We start from the raw sequence: 25,989 nt of genomic DNA on the forward strand, positions 1-25,989 counted from the left end.
AAATGTTAAAAAACCTGAAATAGACTTTGTTACTTATTTAACCATGTCTGAGCAGCTGTGCCATGGTGTTATCAGCTGTGAGCTTCTATTGTTTAACATGTCCCTGGGGTTTTTTTGTTTTATTTTCCAAATATGAGTTTGTTTTTTGTGTTGTCTCCTGGCCAGACATGTGCTTTATACTGAAGGCTAACCCTTTATACTGTGGGCCCCCTTTCTGTGGAAGATGGTTTTCCTTTGATATTCCTCCCCTTGCTCAAGATTATATTAATTTTGAAGACAGTGTGATAAAGTTTAATATGAACTGTTTAAAGTGATTACCCTATCTGATATCATTGCCTAGTGAAAGAAAACTGTGAATTTCCATGGGACACACGAGGAAAATACTGCTAGTGGCGATACTTAATGAATGAGTTCCTGAGAAATTTGCATAGGTGACTGTAAGAATAGAAAACAAAATCTACAACGGTAAACTGGAGTAAGAGAAATAATCTGAATATTAATTGCACAGAGGCAAATATGCTGTTGATCTTAATGAAAGAGTTTGCGATAAAAATTACGTCTGATTGTGCCTACTAGTGAGGATAGTGTCAGAGCACGGATTAGTTTGTTTGTACCTGGTCATTGTAGTGCAAATATAGAACAGGGTAGGATAAATTGCTGAGTATTTTAATGATCTACATTAATGTTTAATTATTTCAAGTTAATTTGAAAGAAATAATCTGTTCTAATCAGTTGTAATGACATCTATTACTGAATTTCTGGTAGAGGTAGACATTTGATTACAGCAATTTGGGACTGGAAAGGTTAATCTTCAGAAGCTTTACCTGAGCTTTATGGCTGAGAGTATGCAGTCAGGGGGAAGATGATCAGAGGAATGGATACCCTATTTAATGAGAGGAGACTGGAAAGGCTTAGCAAAAAGAAGACTAAGAGCCTGGTTGTGATCTCTGAATGCAGCAAGGCGAAAGAAAACCAGGGAGAGTTAGTACAAGTATAGAACAATATTGGTACAAGATTAAAGGGGTATAAACTGGTCTTGAACAAATTCAAGCTGGGAATGAGATGCTTTCTAACCATCAGCAGTATGAGGATCTGGGACAGCCTTCCAATAGGAAGAGTGTTTGGGTGTGAGTGGGGGCAAACAACATACTTAGTTTTGAGATCGATCCTGACAGATTTGTTGGCATTGTATGATGGGGGTATAGAGGTGATTGGTTGTACCTGAATCAATTGGTATTACAGATCTTTTATCAAAAATGATGTTGGCAGCCAGTTATACAGTAAACTAAGTTTATTAACTAAGAAAAAAAGACTGAGTTACTGAGCTGTGAGAGCAGGTAAATATAACAGGTAAATCACAGTTTGTAATTCCAAATGGTGGCAATGATGTAATGAACTGCGTTTCCCAAAAGTCCTTCTGGATCTTTGTCTTCACATTCAGTTATTGTGCCCTGTTAGAATCCAAATAGTCCAGAGATAGATGTTCTTTCTTCGAATCCACGTTTATATCTTCTTTCAGAAGACAAGCTGACAGTCTCTCTTAACTATCGGCTTTTCTTTGATTACAGATAGTAAGGAATGGACTTAGAGTCCTTACTTTGAATATCACACACAAGGATCACTTACTTAGAAGCATTTTCTGTTAAAGTCCTTAAACACTTCATTAGCATTTCCTAAAGTTCTTTGATGGGTAATTTAATTCCAGGGCTATAAACAAATGTAAATGTTTGCTATATTATAACAAGAATAGATAAACAAGAACAATAAAAGTAAGGACCCATTAGTTTTCATGAAGTTTAAAGATCTGCGTATGCTCTCATACATTCAGCAATTAGGGATATTAAATTTCAATTAATTGGCTAATTGAATAGTCGATGCAGTTTGCATCAACGATTCAATTAGTTGATAAGGGCACCTCCACCTTTGAAGTGTGGCAACAGCCACAGGATGAGCACAGGACCAGTGGGCGACTCAAGCAGACTCCTGCTGGTCCCGTGCTCCCCGTGGTGTTTCAAAGCGGCAGTGCTGCATGGAGCCTAGGGTCAGCGGTCCTCAGCTGACCCCGGGCTCCATGCGTCACAGCTGCTTTGAAATGCCACATGCAGCCCAGGGCCAGCTGGGAGTTCCCAGCTGGCCCAGGCTGCATGCGGTGTTTCAAAGCAGCAGCTCTGTGTGGAGCCCGGGGTCTGGCTCTGGGCTCTACACAGCACTGTTGCTTTGAAGCAACCCTTGCTCTTCCCCCTCCTCTCCACTTGCTACCTCCTTCTGATAGAAGCAGCCAGGGTGGGGGAAGTGACTAGTTGACTAGCATGTCGACTATCTGATAAGCATTTGCTTAGTCATTCACGTCCTTAAAATTAGTTTGATCTATCTTAATAGTAAGTCAATTGGCCTGAATGCACTCTTACATCTAACACTTGCTTTTGATCTGTACTAACAAAGGTGAACCAGCCCTTGGCCCTGATCTGACCTGGTTTGCTAGTGTCAGAGGGATCCCCCCCCCCCAATAAGTATTCTGTGGTTTTTCTTTTTAAATCTTCTAAAGCATTAGAAAAACCACTGGTGGAGATGGGTCACAGGACAGAATGGGCCAGTGCTCTGAGGTGGTACCAAGTAATCTCTTTCCCAGATGCTTGTCTGATTGGTTCTTGCTCACATGTCCAGGTTCCAATTGATCATGCTATGTGGGATTCTGATGGACTTTCCCCCCAGGTCAGATTGCCAGTGGCCTTGGTGATTTTTTTTTAAACATGTGTGTTCCTCTACAGCATGGATGCACATTGTTTGCCAGGGTCATTTGTGTGTCTCCCTTCCCTTGGGCCTTGTGCACCTCATCTCTTCTTTTCTATTTTTATGGCATATAGTTTAGTCTCGTGTCGGCTGTCATACCCAGGCCTGACTTTGCTTATTGAGTTTAGTGGGCAGGAAATCGGACTAGATGAAAGAAAAGTAAACCCACTGGCAAAAAAATCTTTAGTGATACAAAAAACAAGGAAAGAAGAAATGAGCTCGCAAATTGGTGTGGAGTTTAAAGATAATCTAGGCATGGTCAAACACCTAAATGAATATTTTGCCTCATCTTACAAAAAGAATAATTAGAATCTTGGGGACAGCGCAGGATGGCCACTAGGAACAAAGATATGAAAGCTGAAATTACCACATCTGAGATGAAAGTTAAACTTATTTTTATGGGACAAAACCAGGACGCGGTATGGGGATAATCTCCATCCAAGAATATTAAAAAAACTGGCACATGAAATTGCAAACCTCAAAACAATGATTTTTAATACATCCATAAACTCAGGGGTCATAGCCTATGACTACTGAATTGCAAATACAGTACTTTTAAATATACAATTATCTGACCTAAACAGGACTGGAGGATGATTGGATAGTGAAAATGTTAGGTAATATGGAGTACCAATAAAAAACATGGGAATAAATATGTATTACTAATTCTAATGAAAAAATAAACATCAAACAAAAGCACAACTGCACTCCTGTGTGGTGTGGGCGCATGCACTGATTGTGATTGGCTATTGTACATGCTGCGTTCTTATTCGTCAATTTGTCACGTCGGCGGGTGGCACGTTGGATAAAATGGTATGTTGGATAAGCGAAGGTCAGAAAATCGAGACTGCCCTGTAAGAGGTTAAAAAAGTGATGAGAGAAATTACAGGCCCTTTTGGTTTGGTTTGTATGCAAAGTTGTAAAACAAATGTTGAAAGAGAAAGTAAGGACGTAAAGATAAATAGCAATTAGAATAAAATACATAATCATTTTACGAAAGATAGATTATAATAACGTAAGAATGGCCAGACTGGGTCAGACCAAAGGTCCATCCAGCCCAGTATCCTGTCTGCCAACAGTGGCCAATGCCAGGTGTCCCGGGGGAGTGAACCCAACAGGTAATGATCAAGCGCTCTCTCTCCTGCCATCCATCTCCACCCTCTGACAGAGGCTAGGGACACCATTCCTTACTCATGCTATGGACTTAACCTCCATTAATTTATCTAGTTCTCTTTTAAACCCTGTTATAGCCCTAGCCTTCACAACCTCCTCAGGCGAGGAGTTCCACAGATTGACTATGCACTGTGTGAAGAAGAACGTCCTTTTATTAGTTTTAAACCTGCTGCCCATTAGTTTCATTTGGTGGCCCCTAGTTCTTATATTATGAGAACAAGTAAATAACTTTTCCTTATTCACTTTCTCCCCACCACTCATGATTTTATAGACCTCTATCGTATATCTTCTTTGAGAAGATAATGGATTCTCTTCAAAGGAAGTGGAGAGGATCTATTCTGACTGTATTTCAATAAGGTATTATATAGTTATACAATGGAAATTATTAAATTGGAGAGGACAGGGATTAATATGAGAATGAAAAGCTTGGTGAGGAACTAGTTAAAGAGGACACTGTAACAGGTCATGCTGAACAGTGAACTGTAAGGGTGGTGGGAGGTTACTAGTGCATTTCTTCAATGACTGGTCTTGAGACCAATCTTAGTTTCCATTATCATTACCGACCTTGGCACAAAAAGTGAGAGTACACTAACGAGTTTTGCACATGACAAAGGAGGGCGGTATTTCCAATATGGAGGAGGACCGGCATATTGTGCAAGAAGTATTGGATGACTTCAAAAGCCGGTGGTAAGAGAGTGTTCCGCAACTGGGGGTGGGGGGTCTACTTCACATCCTCCATTACGTCCTATGTGGGGGCAGAGTTTTTCTGGGCAGTGTCTGAAGATGTCCAGGGAGGAGCAGCGGGTACTGTCAGCACTGTCCAGGGGCCTTTGCTAGGTGTCCCCCCTCTGGATCCCTGCTTCTGAATGTATCCTTGCTCCTACCCCTGACTCTTCATGTGCTGCTGGGCTGGGTCTAGACTGGCCAGTTTTTCCGCAAAATCATCTGCTTTTCTGGAAAAACTTGCCAGCTGTCTACACTGGCCGCTTGAATTTCCGCACCAGCACTGCCGGTCCCTGTAGGAGTGTCAGTGTCCTTGCGGAAATGCCGTGTTGCTCCGGGCAAAAGTCTTTTTCCGAAAAACGTCTGCGCCCGAGGGCCAAATGGCGATCCTGGAGGGCGGGGCTACCCAGCGCCGCCGGCCTGCTCCCGCTGGGCCCTGTCTCCCATGGCAACCGGGAGGCAGCCCCTCCCTCCGCTCCGGGTGAGGAGGCGGGAACGGAGCCGGGGGCGGGGCCCCCCAGGGGTGAGGGGCCCAGGACTCCGCTTCCCAGCGGGCCCCGCGCGCGCCGGCACCTCCCCCTTTGCCCCGCCCCGCGCCCGCTGCATCACGGGAGCGGTAGTCTCCGCGCGAACATGCGCGGAGGGCGGCCCCGCCCCCTCCCCTCCTCCTCCCGGGCTGTGGCCACGCGCGGCGGTTCCGCTTCCCCCTCCGGCTGCCGCCGCCTCGGTGGGTCCCGCTGCCGCCATCGCAGGAGGCGCCGCGCGAGCCAGGGGCCGCGGCCGGGGTCCCCCCGCCGGTGAGTCCCGCGCTGAGGCGGCCGCCGATCGCTCCTCCCGCGCCGGGCGGCCCCCACCTGCCGGCGGGTCCCAGGCCGCGGCGCCTCCGCCCGCCCCGGGGCGCGGGGCCAGGTGCGGGCAGCCCCCCCCCCCCCCGGCTGCTCCGGGAGCCGCAGGCAGCGCGCGGGCGGGCGGGCGGCTCTTCCCTGGGGGGCGGGGGGGCTGCGCCCGGGCCGCGCGGAGGAAGGCGCACCTGCCCCGCGCGCCGCACTGCTGTCCGCGGGCAGGGCAAGCGGGCTCGGTGTGTGTCCTGCTCCTGTGCTCTCGGGCTCTCAGCCGCAGGGTGAGCGCCACGGGCTGGTGTGTCGCTGCATCGGGGCCTCCCTGGCGCCCTGACCTCTTGGGGTAATTGCACACAAAGAATTAATGGAGTTGTCAAGTTTTGCCCAAACTGACATTTTGTAACAGAAATATTGTTGGTGAATCTGTGGGTTTACTGGATTTCTTTTTCTCTACCATTCCCTGGTAGTGTAAGCAACCCAAATATCGCAGCATTCCATTAGTGTGTGTGTGTGTTGGAAAATTCCTTTGTGGATCAGTACCCCTTTGTGGTTCGTTTATGCTTTGTCTCAGTGTAGTTGTCACTGTCTGGTTTTGTTTGTTTGTTTGTTGAAGTCGCTTTCCTGTTTTCTGACATCTTTATTTTTCTACTTTTGTTCATTATGTGTTTTTTCTATCTGCTCCCCCAGCCCTCCTCACAAGAGACTCTGAAGTGTTTAAGGCCAGAAGGGACTATTAGATCATCTAGTCCGACCTCTTGCTCATTTCAGGCCATTACATTTCACCCAAATACCCCACTTGTGAGACCAGTTACTTTTGGTAAATAAAGCATTTAGTCCTTAGGGGACTAAACCATTGTGTTGCAGGCACAACACAGGAGAGATGGGTGCTGTGTAAGTTCTTGCAGTGGCAGGAAACTGACTAGGTGTGAGAAGTGCCTACATGATCCCAACAGGCCATGTGTATCCCATAATGAGGAAGAGGAAAATATCTTAGAGTCCCTGCAGATCTGATCTTGGGGGACCTCCTTACCTATATCTGATCGATTAGACCCTGAGCATGTGAGCAAGATATGCCAGCCACATGTCTAAGATGGAATTTGGATGTACATGTGAGAGGGGGTGTGTGTCTAACTGGGTCTCTAACTTATACCATTGACAGAACTACTTTTAGTCCAGTACTTACCCTCTCCTGTCCTTTTTTATGTTTTCACTCTTCCCAAATTCTTTTTTTGGTTGGAATTTCAGTGCTCAAGTATTGTCTGAGAGTTGGACTGAGCTTCCAGAGCCAGTATGTTCTTCTTTCAGATTAACAGATCGTTAATTGATGCCTCTGCTGTGGCCACAGTGAAGATAAATCATGGTTTTTGGAATAAGTATCCTAACTGTTACAGCAGCAGTGTTTTAAAGGGCTTATTTTAAAAAACCAAACCAAACCCAAATGGCATATTTGGATGTACCATTCAACCACACCAATGTCAAAGGGTTTTGCCAAGTAGTGGTGTGAATGAAAATGCTAATGCTGGAGTCTTGGGCTAGGACCTAAGCATCACTTTGTATACTGACATGTCTGATCAAAATGCACAGGTGGGGAGAAAAGGAGGAGGGTAGCAGAGGCATGGAAGTGGAAACAATTGAGTGAGATTATGGAGGTGTCAGGCTATTAAAAATTATTTGCCTTAGATCCCCTCTGTCCACTTAATAGCGCTGACATATGTGGTGGGCTGGGAAGTCCTATTTAAGTAATTTATAGTTAAGGATTTAAAGCACTGGTGGGCAGTATGCAAGGCGGCAGGTGGTCCTTCTGGGGTCTGTGTGTGGCCTGTGAGAGATTCTGTTTACCATTGCCCAGGCATGTCCATGTAGTTTTTTCCTACCAGTACTGCTAAAGTGATACGCACCTAAAGTAAGTGCATATGAGCTGAAATTGCACACAGCATTGATTGCGAGAGCCATGTGCTCTCTCTACATCCAATCAAAGTACTGTTACTGTCCAGTGGGCACTCCCAGCAAATTCTAAGGTAGGCAAGTGTAGTTAGCAAAACTACCCCATCCCAGGAGACTGTCTTGGATATGGCAATCATGTGGCCCACTCACTAGCCTAGGTTGCCCATCGCTGATTGAAAATAATCTAAAGCAGTTTTACCAGTGCCATTTTGTAAAACGACATATATGTTTTAAGCAGTAGTGGTTGAACAGGAAGATGATTTATAGTTTGTAGGATTGAAACTAACTTCGTCCAGTCAGATGATCGCTCTCCTTCCAAGCTATATTATAACTCCTCAAGGTATAAAATCAAAGAGCTACAAGTATTTGTGACTTGTACAAGGCAATATAAATGTAACTTTAATTAAGAATATTGTAGGCAGTTCAAGCAGGCTAAATCCAAATCCTCATAGAGACAATTGTAAAGCTTTCCATTGAAGAGATCGTTCCAAAACCTTAACTACAGTGATCGGTTTCACTGCTTTTTTTTTCTTTATGAAAACAGACACTAGTTGGAGCAGTAAGAAGGTTAAAAGAATACAAGCTTTCAGTATATTCCTTTGAATCTCTCGAGTTAACTAGGTAGTGGTTTCTTGAAAATATTGTAAGTGACTCACAAATAAAAGTCTGCAATTGTCCAGTGGTGTCTGGAAGATATTACCATTCCATAAATAAGAATTATGCATAAATTACAATTGAATGTCACTAGAGCATGCGTTAGTCGGACTAAGGATTCTTAAGATGCTTTTCTGTCTAGGGTTGGTGTTTTTTGTATCATTGTAGTGTACGATGAAAAGAAACTGTTTAATATTAGCATTATGCATTTTCATGAAAGTATGATGTGTTAAATATATTGGCATTAAAATGTTCAAATAGTGAACTGGCAACTTTTAGGACTTGGATCATGTTGTAAGTAGGATGAGCTAACTTTGTTCAATGGAAAGCCTTGAAGAAGTACAAGATTGAAATCTTCAAGCAAGATTTCATAGAAAGTCAATTATGGTAACTTAATTTGGTCTGCATTTTATGGTCTGCATTCAAGTTCGCTAGTCTAGAGTGTAGACTGGTACTGAGAATTCGGAGATGTTAGTTCTATCTCCAGCTGTGCATCCTTAGACAGACACTTCCTTTCTGTTTTCCCAACTGCAGTATGAGGGATCAGACCTTCAAAATTTCATACATGCTAGCCAGAGTTAGCTGTGAAGGTCAGTGATGCCCTCAGCAAAATCCAGCTATCATTCCCAGCTATTTGAAAGGGAGAAGTTGTTGTGTCTTTTTCCTGGAGTCTAATTGGGATGTCATATTTTGTATCCGCTTCTTGCAAGTAGTTATCAGATAAATGTGAAGCTCCTCCCACTCTCACTGTTGAGGAAGATGCTTCCTGTCTCTTCACCACCTCCAGAGCATCCTGGCTGTTGCATGTGGGTTTCTGCATCTATACCCTTCAATGCAGAGGCTCTGTGGGTGCAGGGGGAGGTGTAAGGTTTTCACCAATCCTTCCCCGTCAACATTCTGCTTGGTTCCTCTTCCACTATGACAAGCTGCAATGCTTGCGTTCTTAAACAGTAATAGATATGCTTAACAGTTCTACAGCTGCCCTCTGGCTTCTTAACTGCAGTAAATCTCATCAGTGTTGTAAATTTCACTCTACTGCTCCTTGGATATGCCATTGACCGTAGCAGTACTGGAGCTGGCTGGCTGCAGACTCAGGAAAACAATACATGTGAAGGAAGGGCAGAAGCTGGTTCCTCTGTGTGCGGGGGGGAGGGGTGAGAGTGGGAGCCTGCCCTTCTGCATGTGGGATGGAGGGGCAGGAGCAGGTCTCTTGCCAGCAGCCCCCAGTGGGAGTGGGTGCTTGGGGCTGCTGGCCCCCTTGTGAGGGATCCCACTTCATTGTTTAACCTGTTAAACTTAAAGTTAACTGATTAACTGGGTTTTACATCCCTAGTTTTAACTAACTTGTCTTGTTTGGAGAGAAACTTTGTGTAATTTTCAAACAAAATCCTCACTAGGTGCTTTACAGAACAACTAGAAAGACAGGTCTTTCCCCAAAAATGTAACTCACATCTGTGATGGCACAATAGGTTGAGGATAGCAAATAGAGAAGAAAAATAACATAGGTAACAGCTGAACACTTAGTTTAATCAGGAGCCTATCTAGCTGCTCAATTTTTAAAGAATGCCTGACTTACTCTTTGTGACCAACGTTGGACTCATGCATTTACTATGAATTTTGAGTGAAGGAGACGATAGTAGTTTGGCAATCCTCGGTTATTTTTCCTTGTCATAAACTTTCAGTGCTGTTTAGGGCTTGCTGGTCCTAGAATGGTAGTGCAGGCACTCCCCGAGTTACAAACATCCGAGGTACGAACATCTGCACATACAATCAAAAGCTCACCTGCAGCCTCTCGAGTAGCCAAGAGGCAAAGGTGGTGGCAAACAGAGGACGTGTTGGCCAGATGACGCTGGAGGAGCAGAGGGCGGTCATGCAGCCAGTGGCGAGAAGTAGTGCTTTGAAAAGGAAACCAGTGCTGCTCTCTTGCCTGCAGCTGTAAGGCTGCATCCTGCTCCTCTGGAGTCCTCCAGCCCCTGCTCACTGTGGGTAGCCTGTGGGGAGAGGGGGATGGCTGGAGGATGAGGCTGGCCGCAGGAGCCAGCTCAGAACCCGCAGGGGTGTGGGTAGCAGGGACATGCCCAGAAGTCCCCTTCAGAATCTCCATCTACCTTCTCATTCTCCCCTCATTAAATCTGCCTTTCCTCAAGGACCAGCATTTGAAGTTAAATAAAAACAATTTCTGCTGTTTTTCATCACAGATATATAGCATGTTATGGGTTAAATAGGCTTTTGTGGGCTAGCCTGGGATCATAGCTGCCATTAATAACATTGTTTCTGTGCTAAAATGCATTCTGAGTTGCTAAATGACTTACACATTTTTGGAACACAACTTGCTTGTAAGTTGGGGATTTCCTGTATAGGTAAAAGGCTTGAATGGGAGATGGACCTCCATCCCAGAAGATTTTTGATAGCTTCTGATTGACTGAGATACAAACACTTCCAACTCAGATTGGCCCAGGGTTACTTCTTCGCTTGTTATTGCATTATTTGTTCTGGGAAATTAGCTGTTACCTCTTGCCATTAAATAGCTGCTATATTTGAATCTTGCAACACAGTAGTTCCATCTCTGAGCTAATGGAGGTGGTAGTTATCTTTCCCTGCATTTACTGGTGTGTCCAACCTTCTTCTTCTGTAACTTTTTAACGTCTTAATTTAATACCGGTCCTGGGGTTGGGAATCATCTGGTGTATTGGTACCAGTCTACACTGGGCATTTAGTGGAGCTTAGCTGCTTTTAGTTGATTTTCTAAACAGTGAGTCCACGTGACCAAGCTTTTCATTAGTGATGCTAAATTCAACCTTGCATGGTTGGCTCTAAGGTAGTGCAGATGCAGTGATAGTAAGTCGATATTCTTGGCCTCCAGGAGGTGTCCCACAGTGCCCTGCTGTGACAGGTCTGGCCAGGACTTTCAACTCTGCTGCTGTCCAGGTGCCCAGGAAAAGCCCTGGAAATAGTTGAATTTCATGTCCTGTGTGGCCAGCAAGACGAGCAGACCTCAGAGTCAGCAGCAAACTTGACCACGAATGCCTAGGGTCACAAATGAGCACCAGCATAGAGCATGCAGGAGATCTCTGACCTCACTGCTGTGTGAGAAGAGGAAACTGTTTTCGCAGAGCTACGAACCGGCAAGAGAAATGCAGATATCTATGCCAAGATGGCAAAGGGCACAGAGGAGAAAGGATAAGCCAGGGATGCCCAGCAGTGAGATATGACAATAAAGGAGGTGAAGCAGTTAAATCAGAAGACAAAGGAGACAAATGGACAATATGGATCATCGCTGCAAACGTGCCGCTTTTATGAGCAAGTGCATGTGATCTTCAGGGGAACCTGACCAGCTTCCCTAGCCAGTCTGCAGATTCCTCCTAAGAGATACTTCTGGTAGCCTGGAGAGCAGCAGAGGTGAGGGGGAGAATGGTCAGCAGGCGAGCGGGGCAGCTGAGCTCACGGATAGCCAGGACCTTTTTATAACTTCGGAGACCATTCCCCACATCCAACGGCATCTCACAGCCAGTCCCTGATGACAGGGAGGGTGCTTCTGCTGAGTTCATATTTTTATCTGCCTACAAGTGGGTTAAAGCAGTTGGGTATGATTTATTGCAGCCACTGTGCCTACGCAGCGGGGGCTGCCTGGAATAGCTTGTTGACATGTCGGGAGAAGGAGCAGGAATCCTCTCCTGCACATCTCCATAAAACTCGCGTAGAGGAACTCTTTAATCCTTCTCACAAGATTGCTGGGGAGGCCTGCCTCATTCCCTCCTTCACAGTATGGACTAGGGTATTGGGCTTTTCCATGCCTAGCCCAGCAGTAAGTGGTCTTGCGTCATTGCAGCATACGCTCTGTTGTCAGGATCAGCTCCCATCACTCTGTGATTCAGAGAAGACTGATATCGTGCATGGCAACCTGGATGAAGGAGGAGAAGTTATTAACGGATGCCTCTTCAGTAAACCTCCATTTGCCCATACCCAGTGAAGCATGGCTTGAGCCCCTGTCCTGGTGCAATGCCCAGATTCCTCACTCCTTCCCACCCATCCACATGTTCCTGCAGGAAGGGAAAGTTGTGCTTTCCTGGTAAATGGGGTGCCAAACATCTGGTTGCCGCATGAGCCCTGCCGCCAAGGCCAGAGCACCTTCCCCTGGCAGGCTCTAGTCTGAGCCTGTTCCTTGCCGTGCCTGCCACCAAATGGAGTCCAGCTGCTCCCCTAAGATTCCTGGAGTGTACCTGCTGCATAGGTACTGTGGCTTTGTACAGAACACATCTCTATTGTCTTCTGTGCTAAGAGATTAGGCTTTATGCTTGACAGCGGACCTCCTGTAAAGTCTGCCCTTCGCTTTTCATTACAGCGGGTGCAGCAGCGAGTGCACGTTCCCCCTTCACCAACTGTTCAACTAGCACGTGTCCAAAGGGGAAAATGTACTAGGGCTGAGATGTTCAAGGAACAAATGCAATCTGCCCACGTGGACAGAGAGCGATAAGCCAGTGGAGGAAAATGCTGCTGAAGGAGATGCGCTTGAAACATGGGGACACAATACTTCGCTGTTCCTGGAAGGGTTCCATGCTTACCCTGCCATGCCATCTGCACAGATAGCCGGGAAAAAGCACATGAAAATACTGTTTGTTGTTGCTTTCAAATGGAAGGTCAGGGAGGAGAAAAGTGCATTCTGAGAAGCTGAAGATATGTATCCAGAACCACCCACTGCACAGTTTTGGTCCCATCAGGCTCTGGGAGCATAACCCAGAATGCAAAGGGGTGGCAGGAACTGATAGAGAGCTATCCATGGTACATCTCAAGTTGACAGCCACCTGACAGAGGACACGCTACGTTGAATTCTTGCACAAAGTTACAAAATCAGATGCCAGAACATCATCCTTATCTCTTAGTATAGACAAGGCCTTAGAGTGTAGAATAATAGTTTTAATGCAAATCTGAATTATTAATGATGGCAGTTGACCTAAAAATAATCTTTAGTTTTATGAAAGCCACTGTGATTGACTGGATAGTACTCAGGAATCCTGGCACTACCACAGGTCGGTGTATGACACTGGGCATCTCCCTGTCTCTGTTTCCCTTATCACTGCAGTCTTGTCTCTGTGATTATAAGCTTTTGGGGCCTGAAGGTTACTATATGTTTGTACTGTGCCTAGCACAATGAACCCTGGTCTTGGTTGTCATTCTGTGTTATGTTGTCATTTGTATTAGGGTAATTCTGCCATTGGTGACAAAATTAAATAGAAGACCAGAGGTTAAACACTCTCTCAATCCCTCTGGAAAGAGAACAGGGTTAACTAAAAGTATCTTGAACAAGTCAGAAAATGTAAGTTAAGTTTCCTACTCTGCGAATGGGGTGTTCAATTTTCAGGTTTGATGTTTGCTGATTGGTTTGGTACAGTTTTAGTCGTGACCTGTGAGCTGAAGTTGATTAAAAACAATGTCCTGTTAATGCTAGACAGTTATTTATCTTAAGGTTTTCCATAGCGTCCATCGCTGTAGTATCTAAGCATAGTAACAAGCAGATGCAGGCATATTTAATATTGTATTGCATGATCAATTGAGAACAATATCTGTAAAGTTTATCTGTGTCTCACTGAAGAAATGCAGCCTGTAAGTAGTTATGAGTGGTTTAAATATAACTTAAAATGTGATAAATTCTTTTCATAGTGGAGATTGGCATATGCATCCTCTCTCTTTTGTACTGAACATTTGTGTGAGCAAGAATGAGGGCAGCTGGCAGGTGCTTGAGGGCAGGAGATGTGACTGGTCTAACAAAGCCTTTATTATGCAGCTTCTGGCTGCTTCTCTGAAATTTTCTCCTTCCTGTCAACTGAAGGTAGTTACTTCACCTCTGACTCATCACATACCCACAAAAGCTCACAACTGTCAGTCAGCGTGCTTTTAGAGCTTCTTCAATGCAATTCAGCTTTTGGTGCAGTATATCATGGCTTATTTCATACATTTATTCAAGGGACATCACCTCATCAGTATTTTTTATCGTAGGGCATGTTTGCCTCTTCCCTGCTGTCTCTTGCTTTCTAAAAACCTGAATATTTTTTTCAAAAGGCTGTACATGTAGTGTGACTGGAAATGGGCTCTTTATGGAATAATGAATTCCTCTACCCTGCCCCAACTGTTTTCTCCTCAAAAACCAACTCTTATGAGGTAGTTGATCAATCTCAGAATTACAGAAAGGAGTGACTGCCATCCTCGATGCCTGATGCAGAATTCTAGGTTGAAATACCATCCTCTATTAAAGATGCCCTGTGAGGAACTTCCAGATGGTATTCCACTGATTTTAAAGTCAGAGTTCTTCAGATGCTGCGAGTAGCGTGTCTGGTGGTCTGGCAGTTCGGTGGTGCCATATGGTAGGAGAGGTTTTTTTTGACAAGGATCCTGATGTCCGCTCTAGCTGGAACCCAGTAAGGTTGGACTTCCTGGATCTTAAGGGTCCTGAAAAGAATGGGCCGCCTCTGGTTTGGGCTGGCAACGTCAATTGTCAACATTGGGGTGCCATTTGGTTGTGACTAGATAAAACACCAAGAGTCAACACCCTTTGAAGGCCTGGGAGGAGAGGATGTTAGAGCATTCAGAACAGTCCTCAGTGGAGAACCCCCAACTGCAGTACCTTGGGATCTGTTGGATTATTGATTCAGGCAAGATTTTTTTGAAAACTGCCTTCCTATAGCATTTTGAGCCCTTGATCCTGTGGGAGGTGGATCTGCTTTCAGTTCTGTGAACCTCTCAACTGAAAAAGCAGGTTTCCTGCCATTATTCTGCAGTTCTGCATCTACTTTGGGGCTACGAATGTAATTTTGCTTCAGTTTCCAGTTGGGATAACTCCCAAGTTGAAACCTGTCAGATTTGTTTACATTTGGCTGCTGTGTGCACCGTGGCCTTTTGGCACCCCAGCTCCTTTGTCAGTCTCTTTGGCTTGTCCATACCGACAGTTAGGTCAGCATGGGGACCTTTTTTGTGTTGGGGTCCAGTGACCTACAGAAAAATCATTTGGGGGCTACAAACAAGTGAGAAGCAAAAAAGGGGGAAAAGACCCCACCTTCAGTGATGTGACTTAAAAGGGGAGAGACATTCCCCACATTCCTCTCTCACATCAGAGCCTAGGCAGGCCCAGGCTAGTAGATTTTGTGTGCGCCAGCCCCATGGGAGGACAGTGGGGAGAGGGACTTAAAGAACCAATGTGGGTTCCCCAATGCTGAGTGGGAGCCCTGAGCCTTGGTGGCTGGATCCAAGGAAGTTGGGGGCTGCATTCAGCCCTTGGGCCTTAGGTTCCCCACCCCTGAATTAGGCAGTGGTGAGCTGTGGTGGGGACTCTACCCCACACTAGCCTGCAGCAGGCTAGCTATCGGTATGCACCCTGCTGACGTGTTAAGTTTGTTCATGTACTCTGATCTAGTCCTATTTCAAAGAGACGACTTGTTCAAAGTGCTTTAACCAACCCCCTCGCCTCTTTCTAGGAAGCCTCCAAGGAAGAGGTGAAGGCTCTTGTGGGCATACCTGTACCTCTTCTACTGTCATTCCATAGGGTCAGGTCTTGTCCGCAGTGGGTATTTCAAACCTGGGTAGTAAACGCCACTCATGCAAACCCCAGTTTAGAGAGCCTTTCCTCTCCCTGAGCAGTCACCAGCAGTACCTCAGATTCATAGTGGATAGTGACCTTATCAATAAAAGGTAGTTAGGGAATGGTTTCACAGCACAGATAACCTGGTGATTGGCACCTAGGTTAGCTTTGTATGGGTACAAGCATCACTATGGCAAAGCCCCACCTGTTACTATATCTCCACTGTTTCTACATGTTCCTGTGTGTTGGGGGCATGTGCCATGGCTTTTTTTGCTGAGACATTGTCAGTTGCCAAAGAGTGTGTGTTCTGCAGGGAGAATTGTGGGCAGGATGCTGGAGGACCAGTTATTGAAATGTGTTAGCCTTTTGCCTGCATCCTTATAGCAAAGTGGGCAGGTTTCAACTCATGTTAAAGCAGATATCCGATTCTATCCCTTCCACCCAGCTCAATGCTAAACTCAGTAACCCAGCCCGCACATAAAGCTCTGCCAGACATGGCTCACAGGTTGTATTTTGTTGATGATGGGAGGGTTGGGCTAAACCTGGGTAAGAGCCCTGGTTACCTGCAGTGAAGATATCCTCTTGCTCTTTGGATTGTTAGCAGCCTGACTGTAATATACTAAGTGCTTGATGGTCACAGGTAGCTCTTCTGCATCAAGGAGTTTTATGTTGTACCGATATCAGAGGGAATGGCTAATGACAGCCCTTTCTCAGTGAAGTCCATACTTTTGGGTAGCTAGGTCCCCACTTAGGTTCTAAGTGTCGCTGTGATTGCCCTGTATTCCACTGAAATACTAGCTTCCTGCACCAGGACAGGGTCCCAGATACAAACATGGCAGTGGATTCCAGCTTTTCCAGCTTCAGGGCAGAGGCCAAGGGAGATTTTAAATGAAAGTGAAACTCTGGGTGACCTTTTTAGTGGGGCTGGGAATTCAGATAGCAGTCACTTCATTTGTTCCCTTTTATTCTTCTGCCAGACTGGGTCATAGTGAGCTCCCCCCTGAAGTAGTAGAAACTAGAACATTGTTCCTCATCTGAGTTGAGCATGTTTCCTCACTATTTCCTACTTCTGGCAGCTAATCTGGATTAGCAGATTAGAGGGAGTGATAAAACACTGTTATTTCAAACGTTTTCTTGGTTAAATTATATATGGGCATTCATTATGTTCAGAGCTTGGAAAAATCTATTTAATATATATTAGGATGATGAGTAAGCCTACTTGCCAGCATGATTAATATGCTTGCCATCTGCAAATACATCCCAAAGTCTTGAGTACTTTGCCAGAGGCTTACTAGCAGGAGATCAAAGCGTAATAGCTGGGGGGGGGGGGGGGGGGAAGAGAGGGGTTCAGCTAATTTGGGAGAGGAAGGCAACCACAGGTGAAGTGAAGAGGCAATGCTTCAGGCCCCCCTGTTTGCTTGCCCGCAAAGAGGAAGGTACGGGGTTCTTTTATGAGCGCTGTCCCTGATCTGTGCTTGAACTTTCTCTTTTTAATTTTTTTTGTTCGCTTCTGGTTTGTGGTGTTTGTATTTGAAGTAACACATTCGTCTATCTCGGTGGTTCTCAACTGGTGGTCCATGGTGACTTTTTTGGTGGTCCACAGAAACATTGTCCAAAATCACACGGTGTGAGCAGGCACCACGGCTAGACTGTTTTACGCTGTGTTCACAAGTACGCAGTGCGTCATCCATAGCGTCACCTAGGATGCAACCGCGTTGTGTTGCCAGTAACTTCCATCTGAGGCTCTGAGCATCAGTGTAGCTGCTGCCATCGTGTTGAGCGGTTGCTGTATTGTTTGTTCTATGCTACATGTGCTGGAGGTGGTCCACGAAAATTTTTTGATTGGCCTGGTGGTCCGTGGACTGAAACGAGTTGAGAACCACTGGTCTAGCTGATGGGAGAAAGAGTTGTCTCTTCCTGACTGTCAGGTGATCTGGAAAAGCAGGGAATTGAAGTCTAAGTCTTTAAGTGATTTCTTTTCTGTGGTGCATAAGGTGAGATGCTGTTTAGCTGTGAAGGGACTTTCCTGTGTTGGCTGGGTTACATCAAAACAGTCTTTTTGGTGAGAAAGTTGGGAGGTGGAATTCGAAGGGAAAAGAGAAATCTTGGAGGATATTCTACCCTTGCTGAAGAACAATCTAATTCCCTAAAATGATAACATCCCAGATTCCTTAAGGGAGTGGATTAGATTAATCTATCAGGAAATGTGTCGAAGCAGAATCACTATATTCAGTTACAGATACTGAAGTGATAGGTTATAATTTTGAAAGTGGCGCAGTTAAAATTAGGAATTTAAACATTTAGACATCATAGGTACTTGATTTTTAGAGATGCTTACCACTTGCAGCTTCCATTGAATTCGTTTGCCTGTGTCACTTGGTACGGGTGAAAATGATAGCAATTTTATTTAGATTTCTTAATATGTTTTTAGATGCCTAATTTAAAAACCTGGATTTGAAAATGGAGGAGCGGTTAATTTCAGTACAGGTCCATTTCATACTGAAGGGGTATAAACTTCTGGACAGTTTCAGCTCAGTTCTTCTGAATTGAGTTGGAAATATTTCTGCTAGTAGAATAAATGCAAAATAAACTGACATTAACTGTTGTAATTCACTTCAAAATATTACAACTTTTTCCCATGGTAGTCCTTTACATAGGAAATAAGTACCTGTTTATACTAAATGGTATAACCTTGAGAGAGGCCCACTCCTCTAACATGCGAAATAGCATTGATGACACTCATAGTAACAAAAAACACATTGTTATACATTTCTGCCGTAGTACTTGCCCAGCTTTTAAAATAAAAATACTGAGTATGGAAATGCAGTGAAGAAAAGTGTGTTGTACCCTCCTCTTCTCCATGCCAAGATATGACTCAAGTGCAGGATTCTCAAGAATTTATCAGGCTACAGCACTGAGTTACAATTGATTACTGACATAGTTTAATAGAGGCCAAGGCCAGAAGGAACCACTGTGCTTATCTAGTAGGAATGTGACTAGTTAACCAGTTAACTGAGGGTGGGGGATTCTCCAGCCTGGGCAGAGCAAGCTCCATCTAATTGGTAAATAGTTGATCAAATTATAACTGGTTAACTAAATAACCGGGATTTTACATACCTTTTATCTAGTCTGAACTCTTATATAACACTGGAGTGAAGAAGGGATGGTAAGATCTTAATTAATATCAAAATACAAATTAATGTTAGGTAATGCTACAGTATTATTAATGCAGCTGTATTGAAAACTAAAGGTGATTTAACTTTGTCGTCCCCGTCCCTGTCCCCCCGGAAGTATATATTAAACTGTTTTATGTTGCAGGCCAGGATCCTGCAGACTTGTAGAACAGCTTTGGAGACTGGATAAGTAATCTACATCTTCATTTTAAAAAAACCAAACCAAATCCCAGATTGCCCGGCACCTGGATAAGACGTGTGTTGTGCTCAGAGGTGAGGAGTTGAATGCATCTCTGGAGATAGAAGATCAAATTTATTCCCAAATTACCATGTCTGGGTTATTACTCCTTGTTCTGTCTCAAGATCACCATGCTATTGGAAATAAATTGGCTTGTTTGTCAGACTGTGTGTTCCATAGAGACTTGGGACTGGAATGGCATGGTTAGGATTGAGGTCGGTGGGGTAGAAGCTTGTGCCAGCATTTAACTTAACTGCTGTCTCAAGGCAATGCTACCAACTTCTCGTTTCTGTGACTGAATCACAGAAAATTAGGGTTGGAAGAGAGTCCAGGAGTCCATCTTGTCCAACTGACTGATCCAAGCTCGACAGACCCCAACTCAATCATTCCAGTCTGGGATTTGGCAAGCCTGGCCTTACAAGCCTTTAAGAATTGACATTCCATCACCTCCCTAGTTAAATCATTTCAGTGCCTCACCACTCTCCTTATGAAGTTGTTTTTCCTGATATCCAGCCTAGACCTCCCCCATTGTAACTTGAGATCATTGCTGCTGCTTCTGTCATCTGCCACTACAAAGAGCAGCCTAGCTCCATCATCTTTGGAGCCCTCCCTTACAGGTAGTTGAAGGCTACCCTCAAGTCCTCTCTCACTTTTCTGCAGACTACATAAGCCCATTTCCCTCAGCTGCTCCTCATAAGTCATGTGCTCCAGCCCCCTAATCATTTGTTGCCTTTCACTGGACTCTCTCCACTTCATTGTTTAACCTGTTAAACTTAAAGGTAACTGATTAACTGGGTTTTACATCCCTAGTTTTAACTAACTTGTCTTGTTTGGAGAGAAACTTTGTGTAATTTTCAAACAAAATCCTCACTAGGTGCTTTACAGAACAACTAGAAAGACAGGTCTTTCCCCAAAAATGTAACTCACATCTGTGATGGCACAATAGGTTGAGGATAGCAAATAGAGAAGAAAAATAACATAGGTAACAGCTGAACACTTAGTTTAATCAGGAGCCTATCTAGCTGCTCAATTTTTAAAGAATGCCTGACTTACTCTTTGTGACCAACGTTGGACTCATGCATTTACTATGAATTTTGAGTGAAGGAGACGATAGTAGTTTGGCAATCCTCGGTTATTTTTCCTTGTCATAAACTTTCAGTGCTGTTTAGGGCTTGCTGGTCCTAGAATGGTAGTACAGGCACTCCCCGAGTTACAAACATCCGAGGTACGAACATCTGCACATACAATCAAAAGCTCACCTGCAGCCTCTCGAGTAGCCAAGAGGCAAAGGTGGTGGCAAACAGAGGACGTGTTAGCATAGAACAGATTTATCCAGGGTTCAGCTCCCAGTGGGGCTGGGTATCTGAGTGCTGGAGACGGGTATCTTGCTGAGCTGTTTTCAGTTAAGGGCTGAAGCTTTGGGGGCATGGCCTGCACCCTGTGTCTGTGTTGCAGTAGGCTAGTATGTCTGAGTCAAGAAGACAGAGCATTGGGGACCCACGCTGGCAGGGAAAACTGGCTCAGTGGGGTCTCAACACATTGGGTAGCAAACTCACGGGGGTCCTGATTGGCTACAGGTTGATTGTACCCCTTCTTCAGAATCCTTTGTGTGTTGCCCTCTCAAAAGCTTTCATAGCTGCGGGCTCCTTTGGAAGTCTGTGGTTGGAATAAACCTCAAGTCTTGTGTACGCTGGAACCAGACGTACACTTGGTAAATTCTCGTAGGTTGTTAATGCTGTAGGTGAAATTGGTGAGACATCAGATACTGTTACGTTGTCACTAGATGGAATTGTGGAACTTCCCAGAGCTCTCGGAACTACATTTACTATGTTTTGTTCTAATTTTTTGATCTAATTTTTAAATTTCCCAAGGAAAGATTGAAGGGATTAAAAGGAAGGAGAATGAAAAACCAAGACAACCTTAAGATAATACATTTTCCTAACCTAGTTTTATTTCCCTTGAATTACAAGTTACCTTCTGACTTTGAAATGTGCTTCATCAAGATTCTCAGTCCTTTCTTACTCTTGATATTCGTTCATGTCTGGACACATTTTCTAGTATTTATTACTAGCATATTTACTTTTGCCTCATTACAATTGAGAAGTGACTAATGGTCTCCTGTCCCACCTGAGCAAACATTTGTAACGGGGACCATCTCTGTCCTCTCTTATTTAGAGAAGTAACTGGTGGAGCGTGTTGCCTCTTCAGTACTCCCAACTTGAAGAAACATGGAGCCAAGGGATTAGGTTTTGTAATTTGCAGAAGTTAATTTTTTTGTCTCCTGGAATTTTTCTCAAGGCTAGAGATAAATGTAGTTTCAGCTGTTCATCTGGTAGAAAACATTTCTAACTTAGCAGGAGTGAACACATTTCTTAGGCCATCAAAATATCACTCTTCCCTAACCTTTAGAGTCCTGCAAAATGCTTGGTAGGGAAAATGTGGATTGTTTTCCTTAACCTTTCCCCCCACACCTGTCCCTTTTTTTTCTTTTCTTTTTATGCCATGTAGGATGAGCAATAGTGCTCTATACATGTAGCAAGCAGTAAAGAGGAACTTTGACCGTGATCAGTTTTCTACATCAAGTGATTTGCAGAGATCCAGTTTCCTGATGATGGTCATACAATCCTAATTAACCTTGCAGTAGGCTCCAAGTGTAAAGTGCTTTGGCATCATGAAAATGCTGGTTTTGGCAGTTGCTAATTGGTTTTCTATTGCTCAGGGTGTTTCTTTTGTGCCATGCTTAACAATTTGGGAGGTATGATGCATAGCTAGAAAAATTACTGGTTGTAGGTATCTACTAAAGCTGGTATTTTAAGGACTTTTTCCAGTGCTGCAATATTTAAAACAGATTTTGAGTGTATATAGGTGTTTTGAAATGGCTTACTATAATTCATTTCCTGTTTTTAACAAAATTCAAGTACATAAGAGGATTTCCCCTTAAAATAAGGAACAAGCTTTTTAAAAGGCCATTTTTAGTGGTATACTAATATTGAAATTAGACACTGTAAAATGTATAGTTAATGTGGACAATGAGGGGAGAATATTATAAACACGTCAATTATAAATTCCATGATCAACACAATTAAATGGCGAGCCTAAAAGATCAAAACAAAAATGAGGTTAGATTTTAAGCTCAGGTTTAGATATATAAAACTGAGCATCATTCAGCAGTACTTAAGATGGGAGGGATAGGAGTAGCACTCAGGTAGTTCAGACATACAGCTCTTATGATTTTGCTTGTTTATGGCTTAGCACTCAAGATGTCAGCTTTAGCATTTGTTTAAAGGCTGTCATTATTACATCTGTTTATTCTGCGTAGACTCATGTAATGTATCCCTCACAATGGAATGGGAGTGCCTTCCGATAATTGAAAATAAATATCAGTCTCTTCTCTTCCAGCAGATCAGAGTAAGTAACTCTCATGTGAATGTGAGGGGAACTCACTGGAAGACAGTCCATTTATTGTTCAGGATGTGATAAAACCCGTGACCATTCTCTTCTTGCATCATGTTCCATGCATGGTAGATAAACCTAGTACAACACTTAGTGGAGGTAAGAAAGCAAGGCAGAATTGGAGACTAGCACTAGTAATCTTTTCTATGCTGCATTATCATTTAGGCCATGAACATGATATGTAACAGAAATACAGCCCCCATATCATCACGTTTCTTCCACAAATGACTGAAAGAACCAACCATGCTCCTTTTAGGATTTTTTTACTTCACTCTACATCACACTCAGAGATCATATCTGGATGAGAGCAGCCCTTATCCGATAGGGCTGGGCTGCCCCTGGCTCAGGTGAGGATCTGCTCTAGACCCTACCACTTATTGGTTAACCAGTTAACCTTTCACATCCCTAATAGACTCTTGTTCTCCATGGTGCCATTCTGCAGCTTTAACTATGACACCATCCTTTCTTACCCTTCAGTCTGCTGCTTCATTCACTATGTGACTTCAGACCTCTCATAAATAAGGCAAGGTCCAGAAGACATCATCCTTCTGCATTATGTAATCCTGATTCATGCCCAGAGCTATGCTGTGCACTGAATTGGATGGAGTCATGTAGATAGTCTGATATCATGTAACTAAAGATGAGCATAATACAGGTAACACAGGGTTCCTCAGCAATCTTAATTCTCACGTGTCTTAACTTTTGAGTGGTGAAGTTGGTACCCTTAATGGTATTTTAACACCTTTTTGAAAAGTTTCCTAGGTTTTTAAAAGAAAGGCCCAGAAATTGTCTTGTGGAATTGCTGAGACTTATTTCTAATTATGGTCTAGGGATGTAAGCGATTAGTCAACTATCCGATAAGCCTAAACTTATTGGATAGTCAACAAGTGATGCGACTAGTTGCTTTCCCCCCTTGCTTCCTCCGTCAGAGAGGCACCAAGCGGGGGGGTGAGCCAGCTTAAAAGTCAATTCCCCCCAGCACCGTCTTCATGGGGCAGGGGAGATAGAGGCACAGTGGGAAATGGTGCAAGTGGGGACTGAAGTTGTACCGGTTCTGCTGTGATTCTGCTTTTGAAATGTGCAAGAGTCCCCTCCTGGCCCCATACTCCCTGCTGGGCTTCCGCTTTTCAACGGTGGCAAGAGCCCAGCAGGGGCAGAGGCGCCCTCATTGAATAATCGAATAATTGATAGAAATCCTGTCGACTATTTGATTGATTAATCTCAATTTAATGTCCCTATTATGGGCTACTCTTATGTTAAACTTCCCTTTCTGCATTCATATCAGCAATAGTTTTTTTATATCACAGATTCCCCAAAATGTCACCCATTTTTTGTTGTTAAAATATTGTTCTGACTTTGTGAAAGGTGATCATTCCCAAAATAAACACAGTGCATTGCTTTTATTGTAGTTTTCACAGTGCTTATATATTCAAGACTGTTAATTCTTTAACCTGTGTATTTGATTATGAAAGCTCATAAGCAACGTGTGAAGCTCAGAGATTAGTTCAGTTTTCTTGCCCTTGTGACATGACTGCCTGCTTTATCTAGATACAACAATCTAGGGTGTGAACATACCTGTGGGCATTCACTTTGAGCTAGTGAAAATATCTCTGGCTATTTTGCTCTTCATTATGTTTTTAAACTTGCATCTCTCTGATCAGGGAACAAGTTGTGTGTCATATTTTAAAAAACGTGATATAGGTGTGCTTTAATACATGGCATTTAATACAAACAGTTAATGCAGAGAGCACCTCATATGTATGAAGGTACATTCTTAGTTTTTCGTTTTTAGCCTACTCATTGTTTGTCTTGTAGGAACCTGTAAAAATTTACTTTTCACATAGTAAACAAAGAATAAATTGCAGATCACATGAGTTGTCCTCTGATACCTAGAAAAATGAAAATTGATTACCAGAAGGTTAGCTGTGACTCATCGATGCGGGAGTCCCACTGAATGCAGTAGGTTAAACAATAGGAGTCTCAGTTCTTTACTGTGGGAGTAAAATAAGGAGCACATGGTGCTTGCAGGGAGGAGGAAACTTCGTGCGCTTCCTCTCCCCGGCCCTAAATGGCCTGGGGGCAGGAGAGCAGCAGGTAGTCCAAAGGCTGGATCAACCCTCTTGGCGAGCCGGATTCAGCCTTTTGCCCATCCCTGTCTCACCCTTAGAGGGTTAAATGGCTTTTTTGGAGTCTGTCTCTCTCTCTCTCCATCCTTGCCACTGTTTCTGCCATTACTTCTAACGTGCAGGGGTTGTGGAGTCATGACCACAGCACAGTGATGGACACCAAAAGCTCAGTTCTTTCCGATTCTAATAGTTCTCCTAGTGATCCTCTGATGGGACAGTGATAAAAATGTCTCAAGGGTAAATAGCTTCACATAAGACTGGGATTGTACACAAATGATCAAAGTGATTATCTGTATATGGTTTGACACCCTCTGTTCAAAATGTGATGCTCCGGACTGGCTTGTTCACTCAATGTTTGGATGTCACATTTAGAATAATTGTTTTCATTAAGGCACGTTGCCAGGGATGACAGGCACAGACTAGTGGCCCAAATTCCTGTGGTATTACAAACAATTACTAGTAATATGAGTTTTTCCTACCTTTAAACTTGGCAAAAAATCACGTTTCCCCTTGAGCTTGGAAAAATTCAGCTTGTGCAAATAAGGGCTTGAAAATGTCTTGCTGCCAGCTATTGAAGCATGAGCAAGTGCAAACAGCCCAGATCTCTGCATTTGTTGGGATCACAGATGTGCTGGTGATGTCAACACACACTGCATGCTCTCCTCCCTTACCCCTCCTCCCTCTCCCTTGTTCTTGGGAGCCTGTACAGACCATAAATTGCTGGCCATTTCCTTTGTTTTGGTTCTCTGCAGGTTCATGTGGTAGGAGCACAGCAGTATGTATTTGTGCCATACATCTGCTGTCCTTAGAAATAATCCAGTCTGGTTTGTTTTAATTTGCTTCTACTTCATCAGTTGCCATTATCAATGTTACAACCTCATTTTTTTGCAGACTCAGTCTTTCCATGTTCAAGGAAGTGTGAAACAAAGACAAACTTTAGGCAGAAAATCAATTTTCAGGCCTATCTAGAGTGTAAATTACTTATGAAACAAATCTGATTAATGAGTTGACATTTGGAAGATACAGAGCAAAGATATAGAACAGATATAGTTATGATTTGTTCACTTATAATTCACTCATATTCAGTGACACACATCATCTATAGCACTATCTATGTGCCAAATGTATATTTGAATTAGCAGAAATTGTAATTACATTTCTTGGAATTTGATGTAGCTTAGTCTTGGGAGACAATACTAAAAAGTTTGTTTGGGTACTGAGGCTTTTGCCTATGCCATCGTTAACAGTGGAAAAACAGCGTATCTTTTCTAATGGAAAATCTGTTAATGCTTGAGAGTAGTGTAGT

General features: G+C 43.8%; 1 protein-coding gene across 2 annotated transcripts in view; it reads left to right on the forward strand.

Moving 5' to 3' along the window:
• The first annotated feature begins 5,327 nt into the window (after positions 1–5,327).
• The window catches only part of PAK2 (p21 (RAC1) activated kinase 2), a 69,565-nt gene continuing 48,903 nt past the window's right edge, over positions 5,328–25,989 (forward strand). Inside the window, exon 1 of one of the 2 annotated variants that reach the window (XM_075937204.1) lies at positions 5,328–5,483. The gene's annotated coding sequence lies outside the window, so the exon portion shown is untranslated. The remainder of the gene's footprint in view (positions 5,484–25,989) is intronic. The other variant, XM_075937205.1, reaches the window with a different exon arrangement.

This window comes from Pelodiscus sinensis, chromosome 10 (assembly GCF_049634645.1).
Source record: "Pelodiscus sinensis isolate JC-2024 chromosome 10, ASM4963464v1, whole genome shotgun sequence".
Classification (NCBI taxonomy): Eukaryota; Metazoa; Chordata; order Testudines; family Trionychidae; genus Pelodiscus; species Pelodiscus sinensis.